The following is a 16,020-nucleotide window of genomic DNA, read 5'->3' on the forward strand; positions in this document are numbered from 1 at the left end:
GATGCAAAACCACCTCTTGTGGTGCCTGCTGCATCATGCCCGAGGGAGCCAGTTCCCTCATGATGTGACCTGTAAAGGTGAAAAAAGTGTTTCCATTGAGTTTTGCAAAATATCTTTTTTTCAAATTGCCTGAAAACCACCTCACATGAGCGTAAAAACATTTTTTCATCCTTTTTTGTTTCTATTAGGTATGTTTGACTTGTATAATTTGAGGGTGAATGGAAAACAGCCCACTGTCTTGAAAGTAGAAATGTAAAAATCTACAAATCCAGGACAACTGGGAAAACTCTCTGTATAAGACACAATCAAACTCTCCAGAAAAGCTTATAAATGGGCTTTGTGGTCACAGTTTTATCAACTACTGTGTGTGCACTGTCACAAAAGCCTCTCCTCTCAGCTAGATCTTGACCTCGGCCAGCTAACTAGAGTGAGACCCTGCCCTTAAATCTTTCTGCATGCAAAGAATGCAGCGAGAGGTCCAAGTCAAACGAGAGCCTTCCTCCCTGTTGCTCAGTAGTCGTGCAGCTGATTGGACTCCCTCCTCTGCCTCAGTTTGTTTCTGTCTGTAATAACTTCTAATGCTGCAAACATGCAGTTTCAGTCGTGGTTTCTGTCTCACACAGATCCTCTTTTCTGTTTTCCTCTCTCCTTCTCATGCACAGATCCAGTGCTCCTCCGCTCTCGGCTCGTGCAGCTCCACCCACCTGCAGATAAAAGCCAAACCCTCAGCAGAGCTGCTGTTCAGCGTCTGTCCCTCAAAGCTTTGTGATACTTCAGCAGCAGCAGCATAAAGGTAAGTGATGCGTCACCACTGGCACAGCAGGATGTGATGATGTTTTGGTTGGCATGGTCGCTATATTTAGATTTTTTGGTGCATGGTTTGATTTGAATTGTGTTTTTTCTGCGTGGTTATCTGATTGCAGTGGCTTGACTGGATCATTTCCCCTTTTCTATTGTCCTGTTTGAACTCTTGGAACAACACACGAGTAACTTTTGGGGATGGCACGTGAGGAAAAAGTTTCAAAGCAAATGTTTCATAAGACATCCTGCTTCACAAAGCTCACTGCCTGTGCTGACAGAAGTCTCTGCAGATAACGTCTGACAGTTTTCCAAATGCAAAGAACATCCAAAAGAGACACCTGGGAAGAATAACTCCAGCTTAAGCTTGTTAAAATAAATGCACGGTGCAGCATCTTGACAGGATTTAGCACCAGTTAATGGAATGTCTTGACATTTTGGAGATTTTTAGTTGCATGTCTTTTCAACACAGAGGGGAAAAAGGAGGCGCTTTTTCATTTAGTGTTTGAGGAAGAAAGGGATTCAGTGTTAAGGATATTGTAAATATCCCACATAAATAAGAGAATAGTTTTAGAAAAAGGCTTTCTGGCAGCACATTGGCTTCCAGAAATGAGTCAGAGATGGAAAGTTTGGGGTTCAGGCAACTTTTTTTCTTCCTATCTTTCTACCTAAAACATGCAGAAGTGAGTGTTTTCCATCTTTTCTTTCTAGCCTGAGTCAACTTCTATCCATGCATACTGACCAGAAGTGTGTGCACCTGCCAGGAAACAGTTGGGAATTCCTGTTTCAAACGCATTGTAGATTTATCACGATGTTAAACATGTCCACGGTGAAGCTGTTTTCTGTTGCAAGTGGGTGGAAACGTGTTCTAATCACTGCCATGCAAAAGTAGCCCGCAATAGCATTAAAAGCAGACATGTTTTGGTGCGAGTAGATGCACTTAATGAGTTTTACAGGCCTGTCTGATGAGCTGAGGTGATAAGTGTCTTAATAAAATGTAAAGATGCCGCAAAGGTCGGGTTTTGTGGAACCAAGAGAAGATTTCTTGCAGCTGTTTCCAACTTTCAGCTTCTTAATGCCATTTAAAGTGATCATGTTTTTCCTTTCTTTGAGAGAAAACTCCTAATTAGGGGAAAATGCGGTGAGCTCACGTAGTTGAGGTTAAATGATTATTGCGTAATTAAGTTGCTGATGGTTTTTGATTACCGTAACACTCGTAGTGTAATCCCCGGTGTTCTGAGCGGACTGTTGGCATCAGCAGAATGCGGTAGCAGCACCGTGGAAACACACAAAAACACCGGACTGTAGATGTGCCGAGGTCACGAAAGCTCAAATCAAGGAGATCTAGAGCTTTGAGATTTTTGGCAGAACATTCGGTGTACGCCTGATTGTTACAGAAGAGGTTATGGATGATTTATTTGAAATGTATAACGTCCCAGCTGAGAAAGATACATGCTTTTTTGGGGGGTGTTTGTTTTATTTGTATAGGATTGCTTTTTCCATATAAGAAAGAGGAAAATTGATTCCCCAATCCAGCAGTTAGTTTATTTTAGGTTTAGGAAACTGAATATGATCAATAAATAAGGTCCTTACAATCGTGGTCATTGCAGTGCAGTTTTGTTGCTTTTTTGTGTGTGTGTCCAAAGGCCTGGAGGTAGCTGGATTTTCTCCTGTGAACTGTGAGGTTTGGCCCCGGATAGACTCCAAAACTCCAAAATATTCTGCATGTTTCTTCAGAACAATCACTGTGTCAGGAATTGACTGATTTTGGGGAAAAAACACATTAAGAAACAGCATATTGGTACTCTGAAGCCTTTACTTCAAGTAAAAAGAAGTGAATGGTGCAAACAGCAGGGCATCGCTGCAGAACGTGTCGATGTAGGCTTCAGCTTTTGTACAAATTACACAAATAAAATAGAACCTGTTAATCGAGATGCTTTAGAGGTGCTGGTCGAAGGATTATGTTGCCTTTCAGCCTGATCTCATGCTCTACCAAAATTATGTATGTATTTTACGATTGCGATTGTAAAAGGTGTGAGAGGCTTTAGAATTTGCCTTCTTGAAATGGACTTAGAGCCGTAACAACATAATATGTGGTGCTGTGTAAGAAATGTGCTTAAATTATGTGCCGGTAACCTGAAAACAACGCCAATGCAGTCAGTCAGAATCGTCGTTGGGCACATGATTTCAGTATAAAGAGCGGAGAAGTCTGCATAGGGTGTGTCGGAGGGATGATCGACCAGTTTTGCGAAGTCTTTTCCAATAAAAGTTGCTAGCACGAGCTTCAAAAGTCGTGAAAAGTTACCTGTTACCTCGTTTGCGTGTTGGTGATGCCGTCATGCATTTCTGGAAACATTGAAATGATGCTGATTGAGAGTCAGCAGAAAAATTCCAAACAGAACATTTGAATGGGATAAGAGCTATGGCATTCTCAAAGCAGCGCACCTCTTTCTCATGCTTTCAATCCAGAGAGCAAAAGCATTTGCGTTACCATGGAAACTTGACACAACTGAACTGTCATGGTGAGCGGCGTCCCCTCTTCTCCTGCCAGTCCCACACATACTGCGACTGCGATGACGCCAAGCAGCATGCATGTGGATGATTGAGACGCTAAATGTGCCGCGAGTTGCGCTTTAGAGATAAAGTCATGTAGAGGGCTCAAAAATCTTTTGAGAAAGTCGTTAGGTTGGCAGTGTTTCTTTAAACCAAGAAAGCAAGAACGTTTATGGCCCACGTGAAACCAAAAGTCAACATATTTACATGACTTACATGACTACAAAGTGCACTTTTCCCTTTTATATAAACAGGTTAAAAAAAATAACCTTCGTGGGGTAAATACAATCATGCTAAAACTGATTTATGGCTGCTGATTTGTCGTGCACAAAAGAAATCTGGCCCCGTTCACAGCAGACGGATGGGGCTGTGTCTTATCTGCAGTGCCACTGAAAGGATCCCACTGTTTCTCTTGACTTTTCAGAATTAGGCGAAGTACTTTTCATAGGTACTTTATGTAACTAGTAGGGACACGCCGATTTGAAATTCTGGGGTCGATACCGATGATTAAAACAACAATTTTGCTGATATTGATCCCGATGTTTTTATATAGTCTTGTTTTTGTTGCTTTTGTTGTCAGTTATTCCCCCTTTTGTGCCAGAAAAACAAAGAAATCTACATCATGAAATATATCTGAGCTGTTCACGCAGGTTTACGTCACTTAATTGACAATTATTTCAACCGATATGTAACCAACTATTTTATTTGTTCCCTGAATCTAACCAAGTGTATTTCTTCCCCTCAACCCAACCAAACTGTGACCGTTTCACAAGGTTATCCACATAGACCACTTAAGAGGTTGTGTCCATTTCACGAATTTCTGTAAGACAGAAATTTATTTTACCCTTGGGTAGGCTAGCTGTTTCCGCTTGTATCACTCTTCTCATTTCACTCTCGACAAGAAAGTGAATACACTTATATCCCAAAATATTAGTGCTCCTTTAAGGTTGCATTTCTTTGCAGAGGATGTGAATGTCTCTCGTGAAGTTAGTTGAGCCTGGTTTTGTTGTTGTTAAAGCTTTGAGCAGAAACTGTGCAAACAGTGAAAGTAACAGAAGCAAACCCGCGTCAAAGCTGCCCGTTAGAAATCCCCAAAATGTGCAGAAAAACCTGAGCAGGGACTGAATCCGCTGCCTCCGTCAGCAGCTTTATATATTTGTCACTCTGTTAATGTGTCTTGACGTTGTTTTCTCTCTCAGCCTTCGCGCTCAGACTCCCTCACAGTTCTCACCTACTGAACAGGAAGTGTTTATGTAGCTCAGAGGGAATGTGTCTCTTGATCCCGCAGCTGCAGCCTCTGTGACTCGAGGCCATGTGTCCAAACACTCTCCTGCTACCGTGCAGAGCCCTGCAGCCTGAGAAACGTCCCAAAATCTGAACTATAAATCACTTTCAGACTGCAGTTGTGGCTATTTTGCATTATTAATCATATGTGTTTCTGTAAGCAATTAATCTTTCGCATTAACCGTCATCCATGTGGTAGTTTAGTTTAAAAATATCACTCTGGAATTGCAGCTTTAAATTTTGTGGATTTACTGCAAAGTATCTCTTATCTAAACTCCTAAGTAGACAGAGTCGTAGTTCTTATTATCCCTCGTAAATACTCCACTGCAGAAACATCTGGACAGTAGGGAAAGGGAGGATCATATTTTTTCTCTGAGTGGCATATTTTACAGTGTGACTGTATAATGCATTAAGCTTCCCGGGACAGTCGTCATATCCCATTACTGTCACCGGTCAGACGATGCAAGCATGTTGCAGCAAGCCTTAAATGATCCCGGGCCATTTTATGATCTCAATAAATTGATATGTGTGTAAGAAAGTCGAGAGTTTGCAGGAGCAGGCAAGCGAAAAGCTCCATGACTGAACACTTGTAGAAGTCTATGCATTAGTCACATTTAGAAAACACTCAGAAATCCTCATCAAAGTGAAACTGCTGCCAATAAGCTACATATAATCACCACCTTGTCTTTTTTTTTTATATTAGTCCGCTCTCACGCTCCAAATTCACCAACTACGATTCGTCTGGAAGGTTTCATTTGCCCACTTGGACTATACTTTTCATGTCTCTGAATTGCAACACATTATTTTAAGGGTGTTGGAAATCTTACAAAGTATTTGCGGTTAATTTTTGACTGAGCTTTTTTGGCATTTTTATGCTTTGTCAGATTTATTGGCAGCGGTAGAGGAAGTATTCACATCCTTTACACAAGTAGAAGTACCAATAGTGCAGAAGTAATAGCAGCAAACTAAAGTAACAACAACAAAAAATCTTGATCTGCAGAAAACTGATCTCTGTGAATGATTTATTGTTTGTTTGTTGTTGTTTTTTTAACTTTATTCAATACACCAAAATGTACAGAGTAAGCCAGGGAATACAAAAACAAAGGATAGAGATTAGCGGTATTGATGGAAATGATGCTGCATTAGTCAGATAATGACAAAAAAAGTAAAGAAAAAGACAGTAGTGACAGCAATATTATGTAAAATCAAAGGATAAAACTGATTTTTAACAAAAAGGCACCAAAAAATGAGAACCAATCAAAACAAACAAACAAAATAAGGAGCACAAAAGAGCAAGGCAGTAGACATTAAAAGAGCAAGGTCTTGGATATACATGTATACATTTTGGCTTTTCTATTCAGTCTTTCCTGTTGTTTCAGGAACTTGAAGTAGCTGGCAAAGTTATTTTTAAATGCAATAAAAGAGGGTGTACAACCTTTTCACTTACAGATCTAATAATATAAAAAATAGTGCAAACACCACCAATAGATGCAACTAAATCCTACATACTGGACCCTTAAAGTGCAATCAAAAATGTGAACAAGTAATATTTAAATATCCATAGTCTAGTTGTTGTTGTTTTTTTTTTTTCAAGTAATCTGGGCTGGTTTTAGTCATTTAAAACTACTAACAACTTATTTGAAACACATTGTTTCTTGTAAGGGGTCACAAGCCAAAAAGATTGGTACTAACTATTGTAATGTTTAAAGGGAAAATTCACCCTGGAATCAGAAATAGATATTTTGCCTCTTACCTGTTGTGCTATCATGCTTTATAATACTTCCTTGCACGGTGATACTGTTGGTGGGTGTAGCTTGCTAGAAAGAGAATTGATTCTACATGAAACTGCTTACAGAAAGGTCTGTGGATTATCTTGAGTAACTGAGGTATAATGTCTAGAGAGAGAGATTGCTGCTGAGATTTTTTATTTATTTTTTGGCACTTTTAGCTCCACAAGGCAAGTGCCATCTAGTTCCGTGATACTGAAGAGAAGGCAGACTCATTACAGCCGATATCTCCAACATTCGACAACTCACACCAAAACAGTCTAGACTGGTACATAGAAATGTAGGTAAGAGGGAACTTTTTTTTATTTCGGGGTTAACTGTCCCTTTAACAGTCTTTTCTATTGTAAAAGCTCATCATATGTTTTTATGTATTATCTGAATAATCAAATTATTGTAAATACTAAAGTAAAAGTAAAAAGTACAATATTTCCAAATTAATTGTCATAAGAACAAGTATAAAATAGATTAAAAATGCACAAAGTGAAGTAGTAAAAACAAACCTTTGTACAGTCAGGTATAATCAGGTATATCTATGTGGTAAGTATTGCGTATTTTCACTGAAAAACATCTGAAACAGAAAAAAGGAGACAACACGTGGCCTGTTGCACAGCATGGACTGTTCTTTTGTCTGATTTAAACAGAACATAGAATATATTTATGCAGCTGCAAACCGTACAATTCCCCACTGGAGTCTGTGGTTTAAGCACAGTATAAGTGATCAGATCTGATTATTGGCCAAACGTTGTTATTGCCTATAAAAATAATCATTCACCAGTGGAGTGTCCCTTTGAGAGCCAGTGCAAATATGAGAGAGGGCAAGAAAAAAAGTGGCAAAACCGCATTAAGTTGTGGCAAAAAAAAAGTTTGGAAAAGTCTGAAAAGCCTCACAAGTGTTTCCTTCCTGCTGTGCGAGATAGTGGAACATGTCGTGTAAAATAAGTTCTCCTCAAATTCAAAAATGCATCCTGGTTTTCTATTGATTTTTTCCTCTCTAAACACAAGAACAACTTTGGTAAAAGTATGCAAAAACCTGAAGTGCTTCTTAGTTCTAAAGTGCTATTAAACGCTGTCTGCTGACACCAGATACTCTGTTTTGACAGAACTCACAGCTAATAGGAAAATAATTCTCCTCCCACTCCCATTTTTGCCTGAAATGAAAATTGTGGCCAGACATTGGGTGACTTGTGGTTCCCAGAGCTGTAGGAGAGGGAAAATCTGTCAATGAGATGGGTGAAAAGGTCGGACACAGTGTGTGTGTGTGTGTGTGTGTGTGTGTGTGTGTGTGTGTGTGTGTGTGTGTGTGTGTGTGTGTGTGTGTGTGTTAGTTAGGGAGTTGCAATTATGTGCATGTACGCATGTGTATGTCAAAGGTTACAGGAGCAGTAAGCAAACACTGCGGTTGCCAATTTGAAACTCATCCGGATGCGACTTCCCCGCACAGTTACTTGGAACATCAGTTAGAAATGTGTTCCCACCTTAAAATGAGGCTTTGCAATCCGCCCAAAGGTCAGCTGACCCCTCGTCTGCCTTGATGAGTCCGAGGTCGTAGACGTCTCCGAAAGGCGACTCCAGCCCTCGCCCTGCAAAGAGATCGAGTAGGTGTGAAGGAATGCTGCAAAAGAGCAAAATAGGTTGGAGAGGAACCGGAGCAGACGAGGAAAACTCTCCCTTCCCATCGAGATAAGCTGTGAGGGGAAAACAAAAATGTTTCCTGATGATTGAGGCCGGGATAAATCACCTGCTCAGAGACAGAAAGGGCAGTGAGCGCAGAAAAGAAAAACAGCGTCAAGTCCAGAATATTCTCAGAGTTTGACTTGTGGTTTGTGAGAATAACGTACTGTTGTAGATGGAAAATTTCAAGCATGATGCACAAAACCAAAGGCAAGTATTAATTACACTAAAAACAAAAATATATCTGATTGCAATGTGTTTAAATCAGCCAGCAAACAGGCTTTGTCCAGATGATTTGGCCTTTTCTTGTACCCGAGGCAGACTTGGTTCTCCACCCAGTCAGTGGAAAACACTACTCAACATGCACATTGATACAAGGATTGATGGGTTGGAATTCAATAATAGAGTTTGGCGCCCTCTTTTGAGCCACCGGCCTCACTGCCGGCTCTGTCTGCAGTCAGATTCAAAAAAGATATTGTTTAACAAAAAAATAATAATATTAATATATTTTTAACAATGTCTTTTATGGGTATGCAATCACAACAGATATTATATATATATATATATATATATATATATATATATATATATATATATATATATATATATATATATATATATATATGATATATATATATATATATAAAATAGCCTTAGCAGCAAATGTGACATACCGTAAAATGAAAAGAAAAATCAAAAACAAACAAACAAAACCCCCCACAAAAAACAGTAACAATAAAAATAAATGAATAAAAAATAAAATTAAAGCAGAGGCGAGAAACAGATGTTGTTACAGTAGTTACAACCTACAGAAATTACAAAGTTACATTGGCTACAACAATTAATAATCTTATTTCTGACTCCACTCCAATCTTTGGTTTAATTGGTCTTCGTCAACATTTTGTTTCAAAAAGTCCATAACGCTCCTCATAATTTCAAAAACTGCAATCTTTCCTGCTGTAATATATGAAAGTTTTTCCAGAACAACACATGTTGATAAATCCTTAATATATTGATTTATGCGTTATTTGTTCACGTCTTTCCATCCTATAGTTTTTGTTCTCTGAGCTTGTCAGCTTAGCTATGTTATACTGTATATTTAGTACATGAGCATTATGAAAACAGGCATTTTTGGCATTTTTGCTTAGTTTCCAGTTTCCAGTCTCGTGCCTGCATTGTCCTACTGCACTGTGAGCACAGATAATCCCCACAGCAGAGGTGTTTTTTTTCTTGTAAAGGTTAGATGATAACTGCAACAACTCACACACACATGCAAAATAGTCACACACACACACACAGGTGCATTCACCAGATGTTGTGCTGGCGCGTATCCTGCTTCTGTCAGCTGATCATTGCATTCCTTTGTGTTTGTGTGTGTTTATAAACGGTTTCACACTGCACAGACAGAATAGTTGCATGTATTTTGCATTATTTTGTCTTCATTTAGGTGCAATGACAGTGTGTTTTTAGCCGCTTGCTCTCATCGGAAAAGAAGGACCCTCTGCAATCAGTTTAAAACACAAAAGCCAGGCCTGACCACAAGCAATTAAGACTGGCACCCGTATCTGTAAGCAATGACATGCCTCTGTTCCTCATCGTTTGTTTATCGAACAGTGGAGTCTCCCATCTGGAATCGGTCAGCAGAGGAACACAGAGGAGAAATGGAAATTTGATTATTTTCAAAGCCGAGCTGGAGGTGATAAAAGACTTGTGGCTCATCACCAAGCGGGGCCGGCTGTGGTTGTAAGTGTTGGCAAAGAGCTTCAGAGGAACCAGCAGCATCCATCCTGAGGCAGGCAATCTTTGTTGCATGGGATTGTCATCAAGCGAGGGGCGAGGAGGTGTCTTAGGAGTTTTCCTCAGAGTTCATGCACAAGATGAAAGATTGAGATAAATAAGCAAGAAAGTTGTCTGAAAAATGAATCCAGTTTGGTCTTTGTTGCCAAGATTTAAGGATGTCGAGTCAAGAGGGTATTTATTGTTCAACCATACAGATGTACATATATAGTGGGATGAAAAATGGTTCCTTCAGTAACATGTTGCAACAATAGATCAAGCGTGACAAGCAGTACAAAGATGTAAAAAATGTGCAAATATGCAATGGTACAACTCTCTGGTGAAGAGCAATGCATTTTCTAGAAGCCAATAATGCAAAATCAGTTTGAAACCCAGCTGTCTTGTCTAATAGTTGCCGTTGTAGTCTGTGTTATTTGTGCTTTTGTTTGGATGATAGATATAATTCCCATACTTTGGCGAGACACCTGCCAAGCTAAAGACAACTGCAGACCACAGTTTGAGTCCAACAAACAACAAAAACAGTGGTCAGTGTTTTTCCAGTGGCTCTTTCAGCACCACACATAGGTGTTAATAGCAACTACAAGTTTTCAAGCAGCTTTTAGGCACCAAATGTGGGCGTTTTGTAGCGGCCCATTGGTGTTTTTCCATTACCTTTTTAGGCAGCAAAACATAGGTGTATCGGATGACCCAACAGTATTTTTCTATTGGCTCATTGGCCACCAGCCGTGGGTGTATTGTATCTCCCAGTCTGTGTTTTTCCGGCGGCTTTTTAGGCAGCAAATATTTGTGTTTTACAGTGACCTGTCAGTGTTTTTCCAGAGGCTTTACAGGCACCATGCTGGAGTGTTTTGTACTGACCTGTGGGTGTGTTTCCAGCTGCTTTTTAGGCACCAAATTTGAGCTTTTTGTAGCAATCTGTCAGTGTGTTTCTGCCAGCTTTCAATGCACCAAACCTGTTTGTATTGAAGCAATCTGTGTTTTTCAGTGGCTCCTTAGGCATCAAGCGCAGTGGCTTTATAATGACCTGTCTGTGTGTGTTTTTTTAAGCAGTTTTTTGAGGCACCAAATGTGGATGTTTTGTTGCAACCCATGCATTTTTTTCTAGCAGCTTCTTTGACACCTGTCTTTTGTTATTACCTATCTCTGTTTTTCCAGCAGAGATAGTGCCACAAAAAGCTTTCGTTTTTTACTGAGACATGGCTGTTCTTCAGCAAGGATTGTGCCCCCAAAACCGGGTATGTAAGCCAAAACATGATCTTTTCCTAACCACAGCCAAGTGGTTTGTGTGCCTCAACCTAAGCACACGTTAACCGCAGTGCTGCTGAAGCGTAAAGTTTCAATGTATCTGCTACTAGGTAACGTACAAATGCAACATATCTGTGGTTTGCAGAGATGGACAATGCCAACCGTTTTTTCTGGTGGTTGGGTTAAACAGGCTCATTGAGTATTTACTAGGTCTTTCATAAAAAGGCACCACATCTGCCTTTATCTTGCTTCTCAGAAATAATGCGTGGGACATTTTAATACCTTCTAGATGACAATCATTTTATCTGCTCTGTACTCACTCTGTGAAGAAAAAAAAACAGTGAAGGCACAAGAAAGTGACACACAAGGCCTAGAAATTTCAAGATTGTTGTTTGTACACTTTGTTTTTAATACAGAGATAAAAGTGTAAATAATTGAGCTTTGGAGGTGTTACGAGGGAAATTTTGTCACCTGTGGACAGAGTCAGCTGTTTCTCGCTGTGTTCAGTCTTTTTGCTAAACCAAGCTAAGTGTCTGCTGCTGCTATAGCTTCATTTTTACTGTACAAACATAAGATTTTAAAAAAGAAAAGGTTCTGTGGCTGAAAATAGAAGAAGACTCATAGACAAACTCATAGAAAACTGACTCAATTCTGATGTTTTTGCTCATTAAGCTACATTTTCACATCTGTTTGGATTACATTTATAGAAAACAAATCTGAGAGGAAAGCAGTTTTTGTCAGATGAATCATACTGATCTCAAAGTTCAGGTCATTGTTATACACTTCAAGTATACTTTTCTCTCTCTCTGATCTCCATAAATGCATGAACTTCAGATCCCTTGATTTTATCCCAGACTAAACTCCCCAATTTGCAAATTCTGGTAAGAGTTATTTTGTTAAAAACATTGGCTGTCCTTGGAAAAAATCAGATATTACATGGAATTTCAGCTCCACTGGGCTTTTACTTTAAATAGCTCACCATATTTTTCCCCATCATTGCACGCCTGCTGATCAATAAGTTATAATTGAAAGCTTATGGCTGCGCGGTAACAAGCACTTCTTGGAAATTACCTGTTAAATTTTCAAAAAGAAGAAGAGGAGCCTGTTTGATGGAAATAAACTAGAGCCAGATGATGTTGGAAAATTCTTTATTTGTTGTTTTGTGGTGCTCAAAGCTAAACACACAGACGGTGTAATGTCCTTATAATGCACTGATAATGCTTTGGTCCAGACACGGTCACTGCAATTGTTTTCCCATTAAACCGCCTGGAATCCAAACGATGATTAATGATACGGACTTGAAAGTCTCCATCTTCAAAGTACTTGTTAGTAACAGTACAGTGGAGTAGAAAGTGTCACGACCCAGCTCTCCAGGGGTAAAGAAGGCAACATAAAACTTTATGGAATTGTAAAAGTAAAAGTAAGTACTTTTATTGACAAAGAACTGATTTTAAGGACAAACAAAGAGGCAGTCTGCAAAGAAGAAAAAAAGACTTGTAGATGCTACTTAAATCAAAGAAATGTATAATCAAAAGAGGCAGCTAGTTTACAGCCTGCCAGAATATGATTAAAAGAAGAGAGAACCCAAAGAGTAATAATCAATAAATAAATAAATAAATACTACTCAGTAATCTCACATGTTGTGGGCATGTTTTCCAACTTTTTTTTTTTATTCACCCATGTGCAGAATTACCATATGTTCATTAGACTGTGCACGTATGTGGATGTGCACTCCTGCATGTGTGGGTGTATATACACATAGCTGTGTAAATGTGTGCATATATGCATGTGTGTTTTGCAGATTTTGGTTTTATTTAAAAACAATCTTCCCCTAGCTTTTTGATTTGTTTTTTATTTTATCAGTCCAACTCAATGTTATTTATAAAGCCTATTATGAGGGCTTTACAGTATAATATAATTACAGTAATGTCCCTCTGTCCTTAGACCCTCACATCGACTAAGGAAAAACTCCCCCAATACGTGTGCAATAGATGTCATTAAAAAAAAAAAAATTACAGTAGATGAGAAATGTATTCTAAGCATGTTTTGTGTCAGGTGGTGTGTGCTTTAAAAATAACCTGGTGAAAAGTAAATTAAATTAAAAACTATTACTCGACTGGAGAGCTGGACCAGGTGCTGCGTCAGTCAGGCTCTTCAGATAACGGAGCCTAAATGTGGGATGGGCAGGATCACACATCCTACTTGACATACGTAAAAAGGCATTAAACATGTATTTGATAACTTTTCACTTTTGTACGTGGCAGCTGGGTTAGAGACTCCTCGGCTCTGCTTATACATTTTCTTTCAGCCGCGGTAGATTCTAGCCAACGCCATTAGAAGCAGGATGAGGAGGCAGAGAAATATGATTTTCATTCAATTACCGCTGTGTGGATAAAGTGACAGTTCCAGCAAATATGTCAAAAAGTTATTTTTATAAAAGTTACCGACTTTTAATAGGGCAAGACACACAAGAGGGTTACAGCTACAGATGTATCAAGAGCACATTTGCTTTCACAAGAGAGAAGCACTCAGGCAGAACAATGGAAACGTTAAAGTGGAGTTGTTTAACCACTGCTATTTCAAAACAAACACCATGTTTGTGTATTCAGTACCACGGCCAAGCTGAGTTTCTTCATTGGCAGCAGGATGCAATACCACAACATGTTTTAAAATGATTAATGTTTAGACAGTTTTTGCTGATGTTATTATTTTATTACTCTCATTTTTTACAACTTCTGATTTCTTAAAGTCTGTTTACACAAGATTCAGTGTGCATAACTCATAACCCAAGACAGTCTACTCCTGATTTTGGCCTTAAAATTGTGAAATTTCTTGTTAAACTTAATGCTTCATAGCATTCAAGCATAGTAGTATCAGTAATTTGTTCAGGTCCTTATTTAAAATTTTCAAAACGTAATGCACCTGAAAAGGAGTAAGCAGCAAAGCATGTTTAAAGGGGAAGAAAGCTACGAAAAGATATTGAAAAGGCGTAAACTCATATTCAGTTTGGCTAACCTTTTATTACTTGTGTTAGGCGATACACAAACTAAACAGATACAAAATCAAAGTTCAGACATTTTTTCTAAACAATAAAACTGTGGGCAGATTATGAGACAGCGGGCCCCTGGGCACCAAAATGCAAAGGGCCTCACCAGCTGTCATACGCAGACACACAGACTCTGTAGATGTTTTGTGTCTCTTTGGGGTAATTTTGTGTGTCTTTGTAGTTTTTATTTTTTCTCTTTTAGGGTCATTTTGCGTCTCTTTTTAGTTTTTTTGTGTCTCTTTGTTGTTGGTTTTTGAAATGTCTGTGGTTTTGCTTTGTTGTTGTTGTGAGTCTCTCAGTGTGTCTTTCAGCCATTGTCCATCTCTTTTAAGCCCATGTGTGTCTCTTTGTGTTCTCTTTCTGTCCCTTCATTGTTTTCTTGTCTCTTTTGTCATTGTTATCATATTGCATCTCTTTGGAGTTTTTTTGTGTCTCTTTGTGGTCATTATACATCTATCGTTATCGTTGTTGTCGTCGTCGTCGTCATTTTGAGTCTGTAATTGTTTTGTGTCCCTTTGCAGTAGTTGTGAGTCTGTTGGTGTCTCTCACAGTCATTTTCCATCTATTTTTCTGACCGTTTGCGGTCTTTTTAGTCTCTGCCTGGCCGGTACATGTATATTCGAATGACATTTTGCATGTGAAGGCCAGGGAACTCTTGAGACTCTGGACTTCTGGGTCTCTGCCTGCAAGGCCTATTCAGTAATCAGTCCATTAATTAAACGCAACACACTTTTAGATATTAATCTTAAAGCCAACAGTGAAAAAGTGTCTCACAGTGCAGCAAAAAGTGTGATGCTAGCAGAAAACAAAACAAAAACATTGATAAGTAATGCCCTTCCCCTTATTTGTGTGTCTCTGAGACATTAGGTCACTGCTGATGAAGCTCGGAAGCTGCATCCAACTTCTTCAACGAGCTCTGCTACTCCAGCATGTCGTCCGTTAAATGGAGTAGGATGTGTTTTTGTCTGCTTCGTCTCTGTAAACCATGACGACTCGACGTATCCTTGGAGGTTGGGGGGAACATGTGTTTCAAAGCACCCGTCTGTCCTGCTTGTTTTGCTGACTTCTTGTTTTTGCAGAGGTTGTCTCATTTCCTCGCCAAGCATACAGTATGTTCCCTTTTTTAGTCAGCGGAGAATAGGTTACATTGTGGGAGTTGAAGGACTTTTGACCACAAAGATGATCAGTTTGGCATCCCCAGTTCAGTTTAGGAGATCAATACTTGAGGATTGATCCCTTGCTGGTTTTATATGTGAAAAAGATGTTAAAGAAGTGATTTGCTCCAGCGCTGAGGTTTGGGAAAGCAGACAAAAAAAGGTTATTTAGTCTGGTCGTAATGGCTCTGTGTGGCATTGAAACGCTTAAATGACCAACTTTCATTCAGCTGACAAGCTGTTTTCAATTTAAACTTTTAAATTGTTCGGCTGTAACTTTTTATTGCACCATTTTCTCAGCAAAACACTCATTAGAAATTTAAAAGAACACATTTAGTTCTTTTCTCCAAGGCCCCCCACATATTTTGGCTTCTTACGCTGACAGCGACAGTCGGTTCAACTGGCAGCCGAGTCGCCTGAATAAAATGTTGGCATTGTATGTTTATGCAAACCACAGATATATCACTTTTATACATTTCATATATATGACATAGTTCAGATTACATGTATACAACATGACATCTAGTTGGGTTTGAAGCAACGTCAGTGGTTGTTTTTTAATTACAGTTAGGGACGCATCCGGCCATGTTTGTGGTGACAAAGGTGGGAGTTTTTTAACCCTTAGGGCCCACTTTATCATCACACACACTCATATCACTCTGTGACTTAAATTTTTTTTACATTA

General features: G+C 39.1%; 2 protein-coding genes across 4 annotated transcripts in view; both read left to right on the plus strand.

Annotated features, from left to right (window-relative positions):
* Positions 1–16,020, plus strand: part of ect2l (epithelial cell transforming 2 like) — a 161,813-nt gene that overhangs the window by 144,338 nt on the left and 1,455 nt on the right. For all 3 annotated transcript variants that reach the window (XM_088074771.1, XM_088074772.1, XM_042512911.2), the window contains one exon: positions 663–793. The gene's annotated coding sequence lies outside the window, so the exon portion shown is untranslated. The remainder of the gene's footprint in view (positions 1–662; positions 794–16,020) is intronic.
* The window catches only part of LOC121962962 (uncharacterized), a 46,054-nt gene that overhangs the window by 28,579 nt on the left and 1,455 nt on the right, over positions 1–16,020 (plus strand). The window contains exon 11 of the mRNA XM_042513309.2: positions 663–793. The gene's annotated coding sequence lies outside the window, so the exon portion shown is untranslated. The remainder of the gene's footprint in view (positions 1–662; positions 794–16,020) is intronic.

Source organism: Plectropomus leopardus, chromosome 24 (assembly GCF_026936395.1).
Source record: "Plectropomus leopardus strain MGB_pleo_1.0 chromosome 24, ASM2693639v1, whole genome shotgun sequence".
Lineage (NCBI taxonomy): Eukaryota > Metazoa > Chordata > Actinopteri > Perciformes > Serranidae > Plectropomus > Plectropomus leopardus.